Source organism: Geotrypetes seraphini, chromosome 18 (assembly GCF_902459505.1).
Source record: "Geotrypetes seraphini chromosome 18, aGeoSer1.1, whole genome shotgun sequence".
NCBI lineage: Eukaryota > Metazoa > Chordata > Amphibia > Gymnophiona > Dermophiidae > Geotrypetes > Geotrypetes seraphini.
Genome location: NC_047101.1, coordinates 21,518,519 through 21,536,882, shown reverse-complemented (window position 1 = coordinate 21,536,882; position 18,364 = coordinate 21,518,519). Strand labels below are relative to the sequence as shown.

Here is an 18,364-nt window from a genome sequence, read left to right as displayed (position 1 = left end):
GATTGTCTGGCAAAGTTACACGAGAAAATGGAGTAGATTCTGCGCCGTTCACGGAGGAGGGTGTTTATGAGCAATTTGAAAAACTGAAGGTGGACAAAGCGATGGGACCAGACGGGATCCATCCCAGGATACTAAGGGAGCTCAGAGAGGTTCTGGCGAGTCCTATTAAAGACTTCTTCAACAAATCTCTGGAGACGGGAGTGATTCCTGGGGATTGGAGGAGAGCGGATGTGGTCCCTATTCATAAAAGTGGTCACAGGGATGAAGCAGGAAACTACAGGCCGGTGAGCCTCACTTCAGTTGTTGGAAAAATAATGGAAGTGTTGCTGAAAGAAAGGATAGTGTATTTCCTTGAATCTAATGGGTTACAGGATCCGAGGCAACATGGCTTTACAAAAGGTAAATCGTGCCAAACGAACCTGATTGAATTTTTTGATTGGGTAACCAGAGAGCTGGATCGAGGACATATGCTAGATGTAATTTACTTGGATTTCAGCAAAGCCTTTGTTACAGTTCCTCATAGGAGGCTGTTGAACAAACTTGAAGGGCTGAAGTTAGGACCCAAAGTGGTGAACTGGGTCAGAAACTGGCTGTCGGACAGACGCCAGAGGGTGGTGGTTAATGGAAGTCGCTCGAAGGAAGGAAAGGTGACTAGTGGAGTCCCTCAGGGTTCGGTGCTGGGGCCAATCCTGTTCAATATGTATGTAAGTGACATTGCTGAAGGGTTAGAAGGAAAAGTGTGCCTTTTTGCAGATGATACCAAGATTTGTAACAGAGTAGACACTGAAGAGGGAGTGGAGAATATGAAAAAGGATCTGCAAAAGTTAGAGGAATGGTCTAATGCCTGGCAACTAAAATTCAATGCAAAGAAATGCAGAGTAATGCATTTGGGGATTAATAATAGGAAGGAACCGTATATGCTGGGAGGAGAGAAGCTGATATGCACGGACGGGGAGAGGGACCTTGGGGTGATAGTGTCCGAAGATCTAAAGGCGAAAAAACAGTGTGACAAGGCAGTGGCTGCTGCCAGAAGGATTCTGGGCTGTATAAAGAGAGGCGTAGTCAGTAGAAGGAAGAAGGTGTTGATGCCCCTGTACAGGTCATTGGTGAGGCCCCACTTGGAGTATTGTGTTCAGTTTTGGAGACCGTATCTGGCGAAAGACGTAAGAAGACTTGAGGCGGTCCAGAGGAGGGCGACGAAAATGATAGGAGGCTTGCGCCAGAAGACGTATGAGGAGAGACTGGAAGCCCTGAATATGTATACCCTAGAGGAAAAGAGAGACAGGGGAGATATGATTCAGACGTTCAAATACTTAAAGGGTATTAACGTAGAACAAAATCTTTTCCAGAGAAAGGAAAATGGTAAAACCAGAGGACATAATTTGAGGTTGAGGGGTGGTAGATTCAGGGGCAATGTTAGGAAATTCTACTTTACGGAGAGGGTAGTGGATGCCTGGAATGTGCTCCCGAGAGAGGTGGTGGAGAGTAAAACTGTGACTGAGTTCAAAGAAGCGTGGGATGAACACAGAAGATTTAGAATCAGTAAATAATATTAAATATTGAACTAAGGCCAGTTACTGGGCAGACTTGCACGGTCTGTGTCTGTGTATGGCCGTTTGGTAGAGGATGGGCAGGGGAGGACTTCAATGGCTGGGAGGGTGTAGATGGGCTGGAGTAAGTCTTAACAGAGATTTCGGCAGGTGGAACCCAAGCATAGTACCGGGTAAAGCTTTGGATTCTTGCCCAGAAATAGCTAAGAAGAAAAAAAAAATTTTTTTAATTGAATCAGGTTGGGCAGACTGGATGGACCATTCGGGTCTTTATCTGCCGTCATCTACTATGTTACTATGTTACTATGTCACTGGTCTGGAAAGAAGTATATATTTACAATTTTATCTTGATTTGCCCTGTGTACATCCAGGGAAAGATCATTTTTCACGAGTTGAACATACATATTTATCCATTGGGACTGTCACGGAGCAATCCCACATCACAAAAGAAAAGCCACCGTGTGAGAATGCCATTTTTCTCTAAAGATCTGGCATGAAGAGTGCTGTTCCATTTGAACTGGAGCCCGCAGATGCTGTTGGCAAATGCAGATTACCAGAGGTGAGGACATGCATGCATATTTACACAAAAGCTTATATGCCGTAGGTGTTTCTTCAGCTGGTATTTCTCTTCCCAGAATGCACCAGTGCTAACATCAGCTCCAGAAGCCTGGGTCTTGCTCGGGTTTCAGTAGGGGCAAGTGATCGCACTGGGTGGGGTTGGTTTATTTCTGAATGTGGTACAGTTGTGTTCACTGGAGAAAGCTTACCAAAGCAGTTAAACCTTTAAGTCCTGTGGCTGAGGAACACTTTTAGAAAACATGTTCTGTTTGAGGGAAATGGCCATTACATAACTGTGTGGGTGAACAAGTTTATTAAGTATTTTTTGATTAATCGCTTACTCAAATATCTAAACGATGAACAAATCATTCAATTTACAGATAATACAGGGGTTATAAAAGACAGATGGACACTGAACTTGTACATGTATGAATGCTGATAAGGTTGCATATACTGATATGCATAAAGAATGGAAAAATCTAGTTGCCCTTTCGAAAATTAAATGTCACCACGTTAGATTTCTTTAGCAGTATCACTCCAGTTATCAGCTCAAACCTGATCACTATATGATCGCTGTTTCCCAGTGGCCCTGCATAGCTCTCCCTCTTGTCAGTTCCTGGACCAGTTGCTCCAAGAAGCAGTATTTATTACGTCTAGGAATTTTACCTCCCTAGCACTTCCTGATGTAACATTTATCCAGTCAATGTTGGGGTAATTGATATCACTCTATATATACATGCCCCAATCTAATCACAAAAGCCAACTCTCATGTTGTATCTCCTCTTACATCTTCGTTAACTAAATGGCTACGATCCATTAACAAAAATTAAAAACAGAGCGTGGAGAAAAAATACTCAGTTCCGCTTCATAGGCTAAAAAATACTCCACACCTTAAAAATGATGTTTTATCTCTTCTTCACTCCAATATCTTGCTTAATTTCCTCACGTATTATGTTCATTTTAAAAAAAAAACACCTTGTGAGAGACAACACCAGTGGCGTAGCAAGTGTGAGAGGTGCTGGGGGCACTGGTGCCCCTCCCCCACCCTCATCTCTGCCTTCCCCCCTTCTTCCCTGATCCCGCCTGCCACATGCGCTCCCCCCTCCACGAACAACGACTTAGGAGGAAGGGAAGGAGGGAGCGCTCATGAAGGGGAGGAATGGGAAGAGGAGGAGGGGGTGCTGGCACCCCTACCAACATGGCATCCGGGGTGGACCGCCCCCCCCCCCTCGGCACTCCCCTTACTAAGCCACTGGACAACACTCACATTCATGAAGATCAGAGGCTTATATTACAAAATTACAGCCACAATTAATCCTACAAATAGTGAAAAAAGAAGCAAAAGAGGGCTTAGCTGTATTCCATAGCTTGATCAAAATTTCCAGCTGCCATTGAGCAAAACAGTCGCCAGAATACATGTCCTCTAACTCAACCTGACAGGGAGTCCCCGTTTCACTTATCGTTGCATCAAGGGTTCTCGTCTCTACTTCTTTTCACCCATTATTATACTGTTGCCCCAATTTGCCAGCTTTCCTAATCTCTGTAACCATTTCTTCATCTGTCTGCTCATTCTGTCCGGGGGGACAGTAGTATAACCCTACCTGTATATTCCTTCCCTTCACACATGGAATTTCTATCCATATGGATTCCACTTCTGTTTATATCATGCAGAATGTTTATTTTGTTTGATTCAATTCCCTCTTTAACATATTGCGCACCCCCTCCAATGTGATCTACTCTAACATTGCAATATAATTTGTACCCTCCTTCCACCAGGTCTCTGAGATGCCTATTATATCTACCCCTTCATTCAGTGCTATATACTCTAACTCTCCCATCTTATTTTTTTTAGGCTGCTAGCACTCGTATACATACACTTCAAAATGTGTTTTTTCCTTGCATTTACAGGCTGCTGAGAAGTTGACAAGGACAATTTGCATCCTTTAATTTACTCTGCTTTCCTCTTAAGCACTCCTGGCTTTCTTTCACCATTATTGGAACCTCTTTATTACATAACATAACTTTATTTTTCTATACCGCCTCAATCAAAAGAATTCTAGGCGGTTTACACAAAAGAGAAAAACTGGACAATCGGCGAAATACAAAATGGTAATAGTAAGAATGCAGCATATTAACTAAAAGGTCAGTAAAAAATTTAAGTTAAAATAGTAAAATTAATATATTGAGAATAAAATCTCAAATTAGATAAATTTATCAAATAGTACTGTCTTGATTTCTTTTCGGAAGGCACCGTAGGAAAGCATGGCTCCGCTAATAAAGTTGCCCAACCAGGACTGTTGTTTGCTTGCTTGAAATGCAAGCATCCTGTCTAAAAAAGACCTAAATTTACAGCCTAAAATCTTCGGGTATGCAAATAAGTTACAATTCCTGGTTATCCTCACGGGGTTATATAGCATGAAATGAGATAACAAGTAGGTAGGAGCCAATCCCCAAACTAACATGAAACAGAGGCATGAAAATTTGAACATTACTCGTGCCTCCACTGGCAACCAATGCAATGATCGATAATAGGGACTGAATCTGGCGTAAAGAGCCTAAGCCAGAGCAGCAGGGTCATCTGTGGTGAAGTTCAGCATGGTCCAAGTAGGCCTAGGGGTCAGTCTGTCTGCAGTACTCTTCCAGAAGAGGTATTAGAGGCAAAAACCAGGAGTGGAATTCTAAAAGGCGTGGGATGTACACAGCAGATTCCTAAGGGGAATAGATTGGAAGTCAAGCAGGAAAGTGCTTCAGTTCAAAGCAGCAATGCAATGAGCTTTTTTCACTTTTGAGAAGGCGTGTGGAGACGGAACTGCACAGAGCAGGAATTACAATCCCCAAAACGAAAGCGCTGGCGAAGTCATTTGCATGGCGTGGCAATTACTGCCCTAACCACTTCATTGGGCAGACTGGATGGACCGCATTGTTCTGTATCTGCCATCATTTATCACTTTGCAATGCAGAGTTCTGCTTGGACATTTTTCCCATGGAATATTTTTTTTTTCCTTCCAGGATCTAAAAAGACACGAATTCATAGGTCCAAAATTGTACTGCTATTAAGCTGTGCCAGCAAAACTGACTTGTAGGATTTTCGATGGGCTGTGCTGCTGTTTTAAAAGCACACGAAAACACCATTGATAATTGCTGTATCACTACGAGCCCCAGTTTATATAGAGCACAGAGATCAGAGTTCAGGTGTCTAGGTCGGGACATGCTAAATTCTAGTGGTATTTTAGAAACTGACAACTCAGCCTTTTTCTAAAATACCTGCAAGTGTGTATCATTTACTAAACTAAACTAAACTAAACCTTAAGTTTATATACCGCAACATCTCCACGGAAGTAGAGCTCGGCACGGTTTACAAGAACTTAAAAATGAGAAAGGGTAGGAAAAGGTTTACATAAGTTTATAAATCGAGGGGAAAAGTAAGGGAAAAGAAATGACATTTTAGAGAAGAGCCAGGTTTTTCGTTGCTTGCGGAATAAATGGAGGGAGCTCAGATTCCGCAGCGGGATAGTAAGGTCATTCCAGAGGCCTATGATTTTGAAAAGAAGTGATTTTTCCCAGTTTACCTGCGTGGAGAATACCATGTAGGGAGGGGAAGGATAGTTTTAATTTATGGGCGGTCCTGGTGGAGTCAGGGCACGAGGAGTTGAAAGAAAGTGGGATTAGGGAAGGAAGGATGCCGTGAATAATCTTAAAAGCCAGGCAAGAGCATTTGAATTGGACTCTGGAAATCACTGGGAGCCAGTGAAGATTGGCCAGGAGTGGGGAGGTAGAGCCGACGTTTCAGCCATCGTGCTGTGGCTTTCAGAAAGCCACAGCATGATGGCTGAAATGTCGGTTTCACCTACCCAGACGCAGCGAGACCCGGAAAACGCTAACAATCAAAACTCAATGCGGCCAATATTCAGACCATGGGAGGCAGCCTGACTAAGGGCTTCTTTTACTAAGCTGAGCTAGTGGTCTTAGCACACACTAGACGCTAACGCCTCCATAGAGCTGGCGTTAGTTATTCCGCGTAGCGCAGGGGTTAGCGCGCATGAAAAATGCTACCGCAGCTTAGTAAAAGGAGCCCTAAGTCCCGTGGTTGCCACTGAGCTTGGATATTCAATTCCAGGCCATTTCTAATGACCAACATTGAATATCCGGCCATGGCGACTTAGCTGGCTAAGCCAGTAGTTAGTGCTACCTGGCTAAGTGCTTAGCTTTCAAAGATAGGCCTGCTATATAGGTGGCTTATTTTGACCACTAAACTTAGCTTGTTAGCGCTGAATATTCGAGCTTAATCAGCTAAATTGCGTGACATAGCCAGTTAGCAGCTAGCCGCTAAGCGCTAATATTTGGCAGAGATAACCACCTCACATTGAATATTAGTCCTTAGCCAGGTAAACACTATTTATCTGGCCAGGAGTGCTGAATATTGGAGGGAATGTGTGTACTGAGTTAAATAAATAAATTCTAGTAATTATTTATATTATTTCTTCCATTAGTGCGTCGCACATACTTATACAAGCTCTAGGCAATATTACAGAGGAAGGTGTTAGAAGAGGGTAGGGAGGACTATGGAGGACAGGAAGGAGTGGAGAGGAGAAAAACATATAGAATATTTCATAGAAATTCCTAACTTTACATCTATGTAAATGATATCGAAATGAATTAAAGGAATATGTAAAAAGGAATAGAAGGAAGGAACCGTTAAACAATAGAATTCAGTTAATAAAATAAGAATAGAAGTAAAAACAATGGAATAAAATTTAAAATAATTCATAAACTGGAAGAAAAAAACATCAAAAAAGTCTGACAGAAGTCCAATTTCCTGAAGCCTCAGCATATTTTAAATAATCCCAATGACAAAAGCCCAGACGGGACAGATATCAGCTCGGGCTTTCCAGCTGCTGCAGCCCCGACTCATCGCTTCCAGGCAGAAAATACACAGAGATAGAACAATCCAGCGCCACGCCGCACTGCTCTCTGTGGGCGGCGGGTGCTCAAGGACAGCTCCCGAAGAAAACAGCACTCTGCTTTCCATTGTCCGACAACCGGGAAGAGGAGTCCACGGCACGGCCCCGCTCCACGGATCCGGAGCAAACCACCAACCCCTCCCCAATGAGAGAGCAGACGCCGCCCCATCCTAGGCAACCACCAGCAGCGATCAACAATGCCTCCACTGGTCCCGCCTCCAGCAACCATCTACCCGTAGCGATCACCAGTCACCACACGCAGGTACGAAGGGCCTCTGCTGAAAATGAACCGTTCCAGGCCTTTAGGATAGTGGACCGTCATGCTGCGATTCTATAACTGTCAAACTCCTCCTATCCAAGATGTTTTTTCTGACTCGCCCGAGTGAAAGTTAAAAGAAAAAAGTACAGAACCCTATAAAACTATGAATAAGGTAGATGAAAGGAACAAAATAAAGTAGAAACCAACAAAATAAAACTAAATATAAATAAAAACTTAAAAATATAAGACAGAGACATTGAACATAAGAACATAAGAATCGCCACTGCTGAGTCAGACCAGTGGTCCATCATGTCCAGCAGTCCGCTCACGCGGCGGCCCTCTGGTCTAAGACCAGCACCCTAACTGAGACTAGCCCTACCAGAGCACGTTCTTGTTCAGCAGAAACTTGTCTAACTTTGTCTTGAACCCTTGGAGGGTGTTTTCCCCTATAACAGCTTTCTACCACTCTCTGGGTGAAGAAGAACTTTCTTACGTTTGTACGGAATCTATCCCCTTTCAACTTTAGAAGCCCAGATCTTACTCGGGCGACATTCTAGAATGAATGATCTGTTAAACATATACTTCTGTCTTTCTACACAGTTGATAACCATAGAAACATGATGGCAGATAAAGGCCATAGGGCCCATCTAGTCTGCCCATCCGCAGTAACCCACGTGTTGATCCCAGGCCCTCTTAAATTCAGACACAGTCTCTGTCTCCACCACCTCTTCCGGGAGACTGTTCCACGCATCTATCACCCTTTCTGTAAAAAAGTATTTCCTTAGATTATTCCAGAGCCTATTACTTCTTAACTTCATCCTGTGCCCTCTCATTGCAGAGTTTCCGTTCAAATGAAAGACTCGACTCGTGCGCATTTACATTACGTAGGTATTTAAACGCCTCTATCCCCTCTCCCGCCTTTCCTCCAAAGTATACAGTTGAGATCTTGAAGTCTGTCCCTATACGCCTTATCACGAAGACCACCTATCGTGGAGGGGAGGGGAGGACATCTTACAGAAGAACTTTTCAAGTAGATTGTTGGTTCGACATTGCCTTGATGATAAATGTGACTTTTGTGCCAGACTGGATGTCGTGATTTTGTAGAATATTAAATGCATTTGAACTGTGAAGTGTGAACTATTGTTTAATCAGCGTGCATAAGTGCTAGACACACCCTGACCCACCCAGGCCCTCCTAGGTCCACGTCCTCTTTGCAGTTCAACACTATGGATTTGGTTTGCTCAATCTGTACGATACTGACATTGGTGTCACTTAGTAGCAACTAACGCCAATTATTGGTTAATCCCAATTAGCAGCTAATTTAGCAATTAAGTGACGGGCTTGCCTGCCACTGTTCTATAACCTCTGCATGCTTCTGTGCACACTAAGCATTAAGACTTGCATGCAGGGTTATCTAATTAGGGGAATACATTATGAAAGGCTATCAGACACACAGATTCTAACATACAGCTCGGTGTGGGCATTTATATCACTATAGGGCTGGTGAATAGAGAATGACATGGGGACAAAATTTTTCCCTGTCCCCAAGGGAACTCATTTTCCCGCCCATCCTGGGCGACTTCTGTTCCTGTCCTTGCCCCATTCCTGCAAGCTCCATCCTCATCTGCACAAGCCCCAAACACTTTAAAATCCTAAGTAGCAACATTCTAGAGCTCAGATTGTGATGTCATAATGCCTTATTCCACCAATGCCTGAGCTCCGTCCTCATCTGCACAAGCCTCAAACGCTTTAAAATCCTAAGTAGCAACATTCTAGAGCTCCGATTGTGATGTCATAATGCCTCATTCCACCAATGCCTAAGCTCCGTCCTCATCCGCACAAGCCTCAAACCCTTTAAAATCCTAAGTAGCAACATTCTAGAGCTCCGATTGTGATGTCATAATGCCTCATTCCACCAATGCCTAAGCTCCGTCCTCATCTGCACAAGCCTCAAACAGTTTAAAATCATAAGTGTCCGAGGCTTGTGCGTTAAGGCAGAGCTTACAGGAATGGAGCAGAGACAGGGACAGCGACAAAACTCGTGGGGTCAAGATGGGGAAATTGTTACTGTGGTGACGGAGAATAATGTGTCCCCGTGTCATTCTCTGCTGGTGAATGCGCTCACCTCTTTAATGTATTTGTGTTTAGCCACTTGCGCTGGCATTCTGTAAGGAAACATAGGTGCCTACTTTTCTTCTTATTTTTTTTTTTAATTTCAAATAATTGTTATTGTTAGAAATATTGTAAAATCAATACAACAAAGTAAGATGCCAGTAATAAAGTATCAGTGAAAATATACACAGAAAATTGTTTACATAAGCGAACATATAAAGCCAAAGATTCCGCATTCACTAAAGAACCAACATTATGAACCAACAATATGAACTTTATAACACAAGGGAAAAGCATATAAGAGCCTTACCAGAAACAAAACCAAAAGGAAGTGCAAAGGAAGAAAATTCCTTTGCAAGCCACAAATTGAAAAGAAAAACAACAAGGTGGTACTGCAATCCTATATTACAAAGAAGTATATAAAAAGGCAGTAAAGGATATTAAAAGTCTGAATGGTGGTTGCAGTTGAAGCAGGCCATTCAGAGTGGGTTCCCTGAATGGAATAACTTAAAAACTTATTCTAGCTTGCAGATCCTATGCTACCAGACAGATTTGTTAGGACATCAGGCCGCCAGGTGGTATAAATTAATTTTGGAAACTTTGAACAAAAAACCAAAACATAGTCTGAGAGATATTTGGAGCATTGAGATTAAGCAGTATATTTTTGCATCTCGATGGCCACGAATTTGGACTTGGAGATTACGATGTACAGCGTCAGCATCTATGAGACAAACTTGGTTATTCTTATTACATAGGATTTTTTTGGACCCCAGTTCGTTTGAATAAGGCAGATAGTTCTAAGTCTAATAGATGCTGGCATTATCATATTGATATAGGGACCTTGGATCATTTGTTGTATTATTATCCAATGACACTTAATTTCTGGAAGTCAATTTGGGGACAAATAAATATTATTCTTGAGTCATCAATCCCGTTAACCTACAAAGCCATAATTTGTGGTACAATATTGCATATTAAGCCTTCTTTAGATAGATATAAAAGCCGGCTCTTCTTGATTATGACCAAAATAGCCATCCAGATGATTACGCGTAACTGGAAGAGTTACGACAGACTGAATTACACATTTGATGGGCAAATATTTGTTCCACGTATAAATATGAGAGAATGAATGCGGAGTGTTTGGGGTCTAGTATGATATTCAATAAGGTATGGAGCCCATTGACTGCATATGTTGAATTGCAATGAATGTCAGGTTTCTCCCTTTTTACAGATTCCTTACACATCCAGGGGGAGGGGGAGAAGGGGAAGGTATTTGGGTTTGCTAAAGGTATTTATCTATAATATTGCAATAATATATGCATGTGCAGTATAATAGTTGTGTGAGAAAGGGAGGGAGAAAAGGATTTGTAATGCATTAATTTTGTGTATTTAAAGTGCATTATATATAATGCTCACGTTTAATATAGTTGTATTGCACTGTCAAAATTTGAAAATCAATAAAGAATTTTAAAAAAATGTCTGAATCGTCCATATAAAATATCTTACGAAGATCAATTAGAATAAAGAAGGGGTGAGCAAAACTGGATATTCGCCTATGGTTTGCGCTTTTCCACGCCAGCAACTTTCCAGACTTTATCTAGCCAGAAACGTTGAGAGGGTAAATTAGGATCCTTCCATTTTTATGCAATACAAACTTTAGCAATAAGTAATAAGGCCCAAATTCTCTAAACGGCGGCATAAGTTAGGCAGCAGTAGGCGTCCAACTGTTGCCTAACTTAATCATTTTAATTGGTTCAATTGGTGCAGTAATTGGCGGTGCCAATTAAATACCAATGAAAAAGCTGTTCATACGCAGACTTTAGAAAATCCCTGAAAACTCGATTGTTTAACAAATTCTAAATTCCCAACCCACCTCTTCCTCGCTAAGGCCCTCTTCCCTGCCTAGCCATCCCCCCCAATTCAAGATTTGAGACTAACTTATACTCTCTTTCCACCTTGTATCCCATGTACTGACAAAATGTATCTTTATTGTAAACCGCTTTGAACTTCACGGTATAGCGGTATATAAGAAATAAAATTGATATGGACATCTTAATTATACTATACTCCTCCTTTCTTTTCCTTCTCAAGCCGAGAAAGAGATAGGAAAGTTGTCAGCTGGTAGGGCTCAAAGAAAACATATTTTTGAGAATTATATTGTATAATGCATTTGCAAGGGTATCGAAGAAAAAAAGTTGCTCCAAGAGCTATAGTTTTCCGTTTTATAATTACATTTTGGATCTTTTGTGGACTTGAGCTGATTTAAGTTAATTTAGTATCTTTGAATTTATTATATTACTGTGGGATTTTCTTTTTCTTGACTTAAAAGCTTTCTGTACAACCATATCTTGAATTGTATTATTGAAAATGAATAAATAAAAAAAAAAAAAAGAAATAAAATTATTATTATTAAAAAAACTATTAAAAAAAAGGAGGCACCCTTAGGCACCTCCAAAAACAGTGCTGTTGTCCCAATTATGGAGATTATTATTATTATACAATTATTATTAAGACAGCTGACCCACTTCTCTCTTTCCCTTCCCTAATGGTGTTCCTGCCCTTTCTCCCTATTGTTCCCACATCCCTTAAGCTAATTCAACTTGTACGTCAACTCAACTTGTACTTCACTAATCTTTTGTAAACCGCATAGAACTTAACGGTACTGCGGTATATAAACTGTTATTATTATTATTATTATTAAGATGCCTTGTGGCGCCCACAGGTACTAGAAGTGTGGTTAATGCTGGAAGTGGCATTAGGCGTCGTAAGGTACCGGAAGTGTAGGCCTTTAAAATCCTGGCCTACGTTTCTGACACCTACCTATTACTCAACCGCAATTCTCCAAATGGCACCGTTGCGTGATTGACACGTGAATGGTGTCACTTTTGTACGAGGCTGCTGATGTAGGTGCTGTTTGGAGAATCTGGCCCTAATTGTCTAATTAAATCCAAATGTTCAAAATAAACCAATCATTTTGGCGGCATACCAAGTAAAATGAAGCTGGATTCAATGGAATGTCTTTATGAACTAAATTTGCAATATATGTAATATTTCCTAAGGTAAAGTCAGCCTGAAGGTACATATAGGTGCGTGTATATAGGCGTGTATATAGGCGTATATATATTTTCCGAAAAGATTGAACTGTTCTTTATATGGTAGGCTTGAAATAGCCTATCATATAACACCTTTGGTGCTAAATTCTATATATAGCACCAAAATATCAGCACTGAAAAACATGCATTGTAAACGCGGTACTCCTAGTTGGGCATCATTTATAGACTAGCGTCTAGGGCCAGGACCCGTGCCCAACTGAATTAAATTAGACATGGATCACCCGGATTCTATAATGGTGAGCCCATCTTTGGTGAAGGCCTCTGAACCGCCCATGCACCTCCGGTGGCCATTCCCCCTCTTCAGCTACACGCCATGAAATTTACGCGTGCAACTTTATAGAGTAGCACCTAGCAAGATGCACGTGTAAATCCAAATTGATTCCAATTAGGGCCAATAATTATTAGCTCCCAATTATCGGTGCTAATAGGCTCATTACGCAATTAAATTTGCACATGCCATGTTGAGCGCCATTTATGGAATCCAGGGGATAGGGGGTGTCGTCTGTCAGAATTTACCCTCGCTCTACGTCTGCTGCAGTTTACGTTATACTCCATGTTCCAGTGCATGAACCAATAGTACCAGTATTCTTCAAATACCTTCAGTGGCGTAGTAAGGGGGTAGTCCATTCGGGGTGAGGTCTTCCTAAGGGTAACGGCACCCCTCCTCCTCTCCACCCCTCTTCTTCTTGCCGCACGTGCGCGCCTCTTGCCTTCCCCCCGTATCTTTTTTACTTCCCCCGGCAAGAGGTCACTGCTCACGTCGACATCAGCGGTTTCTCTGATGTCACTTCCGGAACCTGCGCCTAGGAAGCAACATCGAAGGGCAAGCCTACACCGACGTGGGCACGCTGCTCATGGCAGAGAAGTTATATCGATACGGAGAAAGGGAAGGGGGAGGCGCATGCACAGCAGGGGGGGGAGGGGAAGAGGGCAGGGAAGGTGCCACTGCCCCAGGTGCCATTCACTCTTACTACGCCACTGCGTACCTTCCCTAGAAGTAATCGCTAAAAAAGCTACAAAATTCACAACTAATTCAAAAGTGGTATCCCTGAATAGTTGAGGGACTGACTGTGATTTGACAGGTGTGATTTTACAGGTGTTCTCGAAGACCTAGATTCAAAATCAATGCCGTAACTTAGGTGGCGGTAGGCGCCCTATGACCGCGACATTTAAAAGCCAATTAGAAATCCATTTTAAGAAAAGTTGGTTCTAGCAAGCACCTACCTTGATAGGTGTCAGAATCGCAGCTATATCATGGCGCCTAAGGTCAAAGAGGGCGTGGTTATGGACGGAAATGACCTTAGGCTCCATTAAGCGTGATTCTAAGTCCAACTGAGGTACCGGTAATATAGGCCTTTAAAACCCTGCCCTACATTAACGGCACCAAAGTTTGACATAAGCCGTGATTCTGGTAATGGCGCCAACACATGACTGACATGTGGCTGGTGCCGTTTTTAGAGGCCAATGTAGGTATTGTTTCCACAATCTGGGCCAAAATGATGGTACTAACTCGACGTGGCATTTTTCTCGTGTTAACAAGCAATATCGGCAGTCAAATAACACATTTTCCTTTCGATAAATCAGGTTTGAAAATCACTAGCAGTGGATGGGAAGAGGGATGAGGCAGATACAGAACCCCTCCACCATCACCACAACTACCACAAAAAAAATTTTTTAAAACCTAGCCAGAGATTATCCACAGAACTCCTCCTTTGGTTTAACCTCCACCAAGGTTTAAAGAGCCCAGTTCCTGTTGGATTCTGTCAGTTGATTCCTTGGAACCACCCAAGAGAAATGCCTTTCCACTGCAGAGTGTTGGTGACACTGTGAAGTGCTACGGTAGAAAGGGAAAGGGGGGATGGAACTTCTACAATAATGCCTTAGAGTACTATGGTCTCAGCAGAAGGACTCAGACGAACCGCAAACATATTCACTCTTTGGTGATGTCTAAAATTGATTATTGCAATTCCTTATTTAAAGGAATTGCACTATATGAAATTAAAAGATTACAAATCATACAAAATACAGCCATAAAATTAATAACCAATGCAAAAAAATATGATCATGTAACACCACTCCTCAAAGAGGCTCATTGGCTCCCTGTTAATTACAGAATTACTTATAAATTATGTTTAATTATCTTTAAGACTCTGATCAATAAGACCCCTGCATTTTTATATCAATTTCTTGTTCCTTATTCTACAAAAAGAATATTACGTTCTAGCGAACAAAATCTGCTATCTGTCCCTTCGTTAAAAATTATCAATACAAGGAGACAATTTATTTTTTCTTGTACTGCACCACAGATATGGAACGCTCTTCCTATTTTCTTACGAGAGGAAAAAGAACTTGGAAAATTTAAAACTGAACTTAAAACCTTCCTTTTTAAAGATGCTTTTATATTATAATTTTAGTTTTAGTATTATGTTTTTCTATATGAAACCTGTGTTAATTATTTCCTTTTGTGTTTCCCCTCAATGTTTCTTCTTTACTTTATGAATTGTAGTTCATCCCTTCTTTCCCATGTTTATCAATGTTAATAATCATGAGTTCTTACCCATTATTTAATAATTGTATGTACTGTATTGTTTGTTTTTGTTTTTTATATTTAATAATTGTTAAATTTAAAGTGTACATCGCTTAGAATATTTGATTAAGCGATTTATCAAGTCATCTAATAAACTTGAAACTTGAAACTTATAGTCCTTGAGCAAATAGAAATTCCAGTCTGTCTGTTTAGATGGGGACATGGTGGGGAGGGGGGAGGGGGAGGAATATAAGCCCTCACAAATCGCTACCAAACACAGCAAATGTTCTGTGGCTCCAATGACGTCCCTTTACCTTCCTAACCCATCAAAAATTACAAAGACTAGGGGGACACTTGATGAAGTTACAAGGAAATACTCTTAAAACCAATAGGAGGAAAAAAATTTTCACTCAGAGAATAGTTAAGCTCTGGAACGCGTTGCCAGAGGATGTGGTAAGAGCGGATAACGTAGCTGGTTTCAAGAAAGGTTTGGACAAGTTCCTGGAGGAAAAGCCCATAGTCTGTTATTGAGGAAGACACGGGGGAAGCCACTGCTTGCCCTGTATTGTTAGCATGGAATATTGCTGCACCTTGAGTTTTGGCCAGGTACTAGTGACCTGGATTGGGCACCGTGAGAACGGGCTACTGGGCTTGATGGAACCATTGGTCCGACCCAGTAAGGCTATTCTTATGTTCTTACCTAAGAGACTGTGTGAATAACAACGTATTCACAGTCTCTTAGGTACTAATTTTCTTTAAAAAAAAAGATAACATGTTAAGCATAAAGCATATTAAAACATGTTAAAACAGACAATATATAAAATAAAACATATTTCAATACACATGATCATTTTTACAGTTTGAAATTTACTGGTGTTTGTCAATCAAAAAGCTTGTCGTATTCTCTCTTTCTCTCTCTGTCCCTTGTCTTTTGGCCTGAATCATATTTGTATTATTATTATTAGGATTTATTTGCTGAATTTATGAATTTACCTAAGGCTGTGTACAGCAAGAATAAGCCAAACATAGGCAATAAACTATTAACAGCAGCAAACATATTCAAATGACAATGCAAGGTATGGCACAGCACTTCCAAGATCAACTCGGTACACATTATGCTTGTTGCTGTAAATTTCTGTTCACTGCACACAGATTCTTCAGCTAACAGGTAAGGAACCACTGCATTGACTATTACCTCTCAGCTCGGGAGCAGCCCCTTTGACTACGGCGTTAATTTCTTTCCAAAGAGTTTGTCTCCATTTCCTGAAGTTTGCTTCGCTTCCTTCGTTCCATATCTGCGGGGGAAATCACCTTCGCACAGGCTCGAGCCCCAGGAAGGCTGGGTGCCTTGCCGCTCAGGTTGAAAGAGCTGGTGAGAAAATTGGGGCGGGTGTTGCCCAGCCTTGGTAACTCCGGCCTCCTCTGAACGACTGAGTGGGAGAGGTAGAAAATCAAGGAGGAGGCAGAGAGCATTTCTCTCTCAGGTGAGTGAATGGGAGAATTTGTGGTGGAGCCAAACCCGCAAAGCACAGTAATTACCTGGGCTTACAAATGTGATTAATCAGCAGTCCAATGCAAACTGAATCTTTAGCAAGACGTAGAGCGATAGAAAACGTAGGCTAAATTATACTTGAAAAAGTTAGCAGCTGTGGGAAGTGCTTCTTCATGTCACACAGGGCCAGATGCACAGTGCTTCAGCCACCTGGTGGAGAACACAGGGTTGGGAATGAGTGACATTTTCCCAAGTGATGCACAGCACATATAGCATGCAAATTATATGGAAAAAAGGAAAAAAGGAGGCTCAGGGGAGATATGATAGAGACCTTCAAGATCATGAGGGGCATAGAGAGGGTGGATAGGGACAGATTCTTCAGACTGAAGGGGACAACAGGTACGAGGGGGCATTCGGAGAAACTGAAGGGAGATAGGTTCAAAACAAATGCAAGGAAGTTTTTCTTCACCCAAAGGGTCGTGGACACTTGGAACGCGCTACCGGAGGAAGTGATCAGGCAGAGTACGGTACAGGGATTCAAACAGGGATTGGACGGATTCCTGAGGGATAGGGGGATCGTGGGATACTGAGAGAGGTGCTGGGATGTAACACAGGTATAGAAAGCTAACCAGGTAATAAGTATAGAAACCCAACCAGGTCGTGCATGTGCAAGTCCGGAGGGTTAGGACTTCGATGGGAAGATAGGACTCAAAGGGAAACCAAGGTGGCAAGGGGGCCCCTTCTGGTGACTCAGACAGGCCGTGACCTGTTCGGGCCGCCGCGGGAGCGGACTGCTGGGCAGGATGGACCTGTGGTCTGACCCAGCGGAGGCACTGCTTATGTTCTTATGTTCTTATATGCACGCTATTTGTACCGCAGTGAAATGGGGCTCAACTGTGCCTGGCGCCTACATACATGAGCTGAGCGGTAGGCGCAGCTTTTGTGCGCAGGCTCGGTACAGCGCAGGGCTGGGATTGCTGGAGTTTCTTTTTGTGTTTTTTTGGGATGCAGCTGTTGTGCTTGTTTTGTGTGCGTGTGTCTCGTGCCTATGGCCAGGACACAGCTGTGAGGCATGGGACACACACATAAAACATGCACAAACAGCTCCTGTTCAAGCTATCGACTGCTCCGGACCTGCCGGAAAATTTTGACCACGGAAAGATGGATGTTCCCTGCTGCGCATTACTCGGAGTGCTCACTTTAGTACTAATGAACTGCTTATAATGAACATAAGAACATAAGAATTGCCGCTGCTGGGCCAGACCAGTGGTCCTTCGTGCCCAGCAGTCCGCTCACGCGGCGGCCCTTAGGTCAAAGACCAGTGCCCTAACTGAGACTAGCCTTACCTTCTGGTTCAGCAGGAACTTGTCTAACTTTGTCTTGAAACCCTGGAGGGTGTTTTCCCCTATAACAGACTCCGGAAGGGCGTTCCAGTTTTCTACCGCTCTCTGGGTGAAGAAGAACATCCTTACATTTGTACGTAATCTATCCCCTTTCAACTTTAGAGAGTGAACATAAGAACATAAGCAATGCATCTGCTGGGTCAGACCAGAGGTCCATCTCTCCCAGCAGTCTGCTCACGCGGCGGCCCATCAGGTCCAGGACCTGTATAGTAATTCTCTATCTATACCCTTCAATCCCCTTTTCCTTCAGAAAATCATCTAATCCCTTCTTGAAACCCAATAGCGTACTCTGTTCTATCACTCCCTCTGGAAGCATATTCCAGGGGTCCACCACCCTTTGGGTGAAGAAGAACTTCCTAGCATTGGTTCTGATTCTGTCCCCTCTCAAT

General features: G+C 42.4%; 1 protein-coding gene across 3 annotated transcripts in view; it reads right to left on the bottom strand.

The window, feature by feature from the left end:
- The window catches only part of FAT2 (FAT atypical cadherin 2), a 168,009-nt gene extending 151,603 nt beyond the window's left edge, over positions 1–16,406 (bottom strand). The window contains exon 1 of one of the 3 annotated variants that reach the window (XM_033927534.1): positions 16,276–16,406. The gene's annotated coding sequence lies outside the window, so the exon portion shown is untranslated. The remainder of the gene's footprint in view (positions 1–16,275) is intronic. The other 2 variants (XM_033927533.1, XM_033927535.1) reach the window with 2 other exon arrangements.
- Between the last annotated feature and the right edge of the window lie 1,958 nt (positions 16,407–18,364).